Here is a 3,956-nt window from a genome sequence, read left to right as displayed (position 1 = left end):
TTGGATGCAGGTTGACTGTTCTCAAATTACCAGTCTATATAGTGGTAATTTTTTAAAAATAAATTTATATATTTATTTATTTATTTATTTATTTATTTATTTATTTATTTATTTATATTTTTGGCTGCATTGGGTCTTTGTAGCTGTGCAAGGGCTTTTTCTGGTTGTGGTGAGTGGGGGCTACTCTTCTCTGCGGTGTGTGGGCTTCTCATTGCTGTGGCTTCTCTTATTGCAGAGCTCAGGCTCTAGGTGCATGGGCTTCGTAGCTGTGGCATGTGGGATCATTAGTTGTGGCTCGCGGGCTCTGGAGTGCAGGCTCAGTAGTTGTAGAGCATGAGCTTAGTTGCTCCGGGGCATGTGGGATCTTCCCAGACCAGGGATTGAACCCATGACCCCTGCACTGGCAGGTGGTTTCTTAACCACTGCACCACCAGGGAAGACCTAGTGGTAAATTTTTTTTTTTTTTAAATATGGAATGCTTCACGAATTTGTGTGTCATCCTTGCACAGAGGCCATGCTAATCTTCTCTGTATCGTTCCAATTTTAGTATATGTGCTGCCGAAGTGAGCACGTAATATAAGTACCAGAAATGGTGGATTAAGGCAATTCATCATTTTAATCTTCATGATACTTACATCACTTTGGTTCTCAATTTTCTTTTGCATTCCAGACACATAGAATCTAAAAAGACATAACTTTTTTCCTAGAAATTATTTTGGTATGTATATAAAGTCAAGTTACAAAGCAATTCAATAGCTTTGTGGGAGTATATGTTCACATGCATTCTTCTGGGGATGCGGGGACATCATACAAAAATCGATGACATCTGAGTGGAAAAAATGGAAATAAATCAAATTTTGCAAATAAAACCAAAATAAATTTTTGTTCTTAGTAGTACATTTCCAAAATTAGGCTGATGCTGTGTGGTTTAGTGGAATGGACTTTGACATAGCAACATATAAGTCATCTTTGGCCTTGAATTGATTATGAATATTTGTATTAAAGCCAACATTTCTGAAAATCTTGACTCACAGATGTATATAAAAGCAAACTGAATCAAAGCTCCTAAAATTTCCTTTGCTTGGTTAGAGTGAGCTGGTGTTGGAGCATGCAAACTGAATAAGGCACTTCACACTGAATTTGGGTCACTTCATTTCCTTAGTTCTCAAGGCAAAGGGATCATCATTGATAAAATTTGCACTACTAATTCCATGTCAGCAAGGAATGGATTTCAAATGCCTATTTTATTATTAAGGTCCAAGAAGCTGAAGAAACCCTCAGAAAAGGTCTGTAGGATTTCCAACTCTGCCAGCAATGATTTGTCAGTCTCAGCCTGATGCTGTGAAGCACTTCCTTTGGCAACTTGGTAAAAAATTGCTTATGGTTTTTCAGCAGCAGGACCTTGGATCATAAAATTTACCTTTTGCACATGGCCAAAAATATTTGCCAAGTAAGCCAAGCGATGAATGAATATCTCCCTTTCAAATTGTTTTGAGTGGGTTTTATTTTTCTCTTTTTCTCTGAAGTTTAATCAGGTGCATTGACTTGTCCCCTGGAATGCCAGTGAGTGTCCATACAGTAGAAAAAATTATAATCTTATTCCATTTTTTGACCAAATTTCTTAAAAAAGTGGTGATTCAAGAAGCTGGCTCTGTTGAAGCCAACAACACTCAAAGCAGCAGAAAAGACTTCTTTCATTGTTATTGGCCGAGTCTTTGATAACAACACAAGCCAATCTATACAGCAATGTATTCCAGTGTCATGGTTGCTTCTTTCTTCACCAGAGCAACAAAACCAGATATATTTCCAAGCATCAAAGGTGCTCTATTTTTCACAAAATACCAGAATTTTCTTTCAGTTGACGTGTTTCTTGGCAAAGAAATGATGTTGACAACCCCTAGAGTGTCTAAAAGGGGCTCACCAAGTAGGAATTCTTACTAGAGCTTATTTGCCCTTACAGATGTAAGTAGTTTTATCCAGTTGAGTGCTGAAGGAGAATGATTTTTTCCACCTTGAATGGATTCAAAACATTAGAAGAAATGTCAGTGATTTTGTATTGTTTAACAAAATTTTACAGCAACACACTTTTTTTTAAAGAAATTTTATTGAGATACAGTTAACATACAATAAACTGCACATATTTAGAGTGTACAATTTGGTATCCCAATCTCCCAGTTCATTCCCCCCCAATACAACAACACACTTTTGATTTTAATTCTTTGGTCCACTAATCAGCTCAACAATTTGTGTGGCACATGTGTCAACACAGCCTCTCCAAACATATCGTGTTGCAATTACCTGTCAGTGTGATCAGTAGCTTTTAGGTTGCTTCAAGACAAGCTTGGGTAGTATAATTTACTTTAGAAGATTTTTTCTACACAACAATTTTTGAAGTAACATGTGGAAAAAAATATTTTTCTTTTTTTGTGGGGATCTCTATAGATGACAGATTAAAAATTTAATGCCGTGGAATTTTTCTTTCAGAATAGTCTTTCTTGTTAATCAGCTGATGCTGAGGTACTGGAGCCATGCACTGTTTAGAGATATAGCTGTGGACTTCCAATTAACTATGGTTAATTACCAATACATTCCCAGGGTTTGCAATAGATGTCTTGTAATATTGCCTTTCTGACATTCTGTGATTCTCTTTCAAATGTTTTCATTTATCTTAAAAAAGTTAGTCCTAGAATTTCTAGGGAGAACCCAGATGTGTTTCCACCCTAGAGTGAGAGTGTTTAATAAGCATGAATTCATACAGCTGTCTCTTCTTTTATCTGTACAGTAAGACATGCCAATGTATCTTCACAACCCTTTTGTAATTTTGTCATAGTTCCCACAGTTGATTTGACACAATCTGGAATAGAACCCTATAAATAAGTAATATTCCATGGAAATGTTTTTGTTTTATTGTAATGATGACAACATGCATTCATTCTAGGGTCATTTTAATAAATTAAAGAAATCCTCATAAATAAATTATTTCTACATTTAGAGAGGCCTAAATATCTCCTGCCTCTTCTAAATTTCTTAAACTAGGCCATACCAAAGCTGATAATGATCCTTCATGAGTTTCATCCAGCTTGGTCGAACTCTATTTTTTTAAAACAATATTTTATCATTTTCTTTGTTGGGTTTCCTTCTCTAGCAACTACATATTCATAGTTTTTGGCCATTAAACCAGAAGGAATAAAATGTCCATGTTGAATGTGCCACACTCTTGCTCCTCCTGTGGTCTTGCCTATCTCAGGTGATGGCAGCTGCATCTCTTCTCTCACAATTTACATCTAATTCCGTAGCAAATCCTGCTGCCTCCATGTTTCAAGCTGTATCCAGAATTTGACCATTTCTGATTGTCTTCCCCCTACTACCTTGATCTACAACACCAACATATCTTGCTTGAGTTGTTATTGAACTCTTAAATGGTGTTCCTGCTTCTATATTTACACCTTAGTCTCTTCTCCACCCAGCAATAGAATTATACTGTTATAACAGAAACCACATCATGTCATTCCTTTGCTCAAAAATCCTCCAATGGCTTCAGACACAATTTAGTATAAAATCCAACATTCTTGGCAAGGAGTCACATATGGTCTCGCCCCTGGTTAGCTGTTTTAGTGATGTTTCCACATCAATATTACTGCATAACAAACAACCTCCAAAATCTCTATAGCCCAACAATGTATATTAGTTTTTCTCCTTCACAGGGCTGCACGTCTGCAGCTCTAGTGCTGGTATGGGGTAGATTTGACTCTGATCTGTGTCTTTCATTTGAAGACCAGTGGCTCCCCAGGGCCTGAACTTTTTATGGTAGTTGCAAGGAGCACTAGAGGCCCAAGCAAACCTTGAAAGCCTTTTAAAGCCTCTACTTCAGGCTTGCTGGCTAATGCTCTATGACTTCACCTCTTAATACTTTTCTTCTCCTTTTAATTGTCTTAATTGTTTTAATTAATATAGCT

At 36.8% G+C, this 3,956-nt stretch overlaps 1 non-coding gene across 1 annotated transcript; it reads right to left on the bottom strand.

Moving 5' to 3' along the window:
- Positions 1-464: 464 nt before the first annotated feature.
- LOC130850541 (U6 spliceosomal RNA) lies at positions 465-571 on the bottom strand. Its single transcript, XR_009052914.1, has one exon. It is a non-coding gene; the product is annotated as a U6 spliceosomal RNA (small nuclear RNA).
- Between the last annotated feature and the right edge of the window lie 3,385 nt (positions 572-3,956).

This window comes from Hippopotamus amphibius, chromosome 3 (assembly GCF_030028045.1).
Source record: "Hippopotamus amphibius kiboko isolate mHipAmp2 chromosome 3, mHipAmp2.hap2, whole genome shotgun sequence".
NCBI lineage: Eukaryota > Metazoa > Chordata > Mammalia > Artiodactyla > Hippopotamidae > Hippopotamus > Hippopotamus amphibius.
Note: the sequence above shows the minus strand (reverse complement) of the source record. Positions and strands in the feature narration are given on the sequence as shown.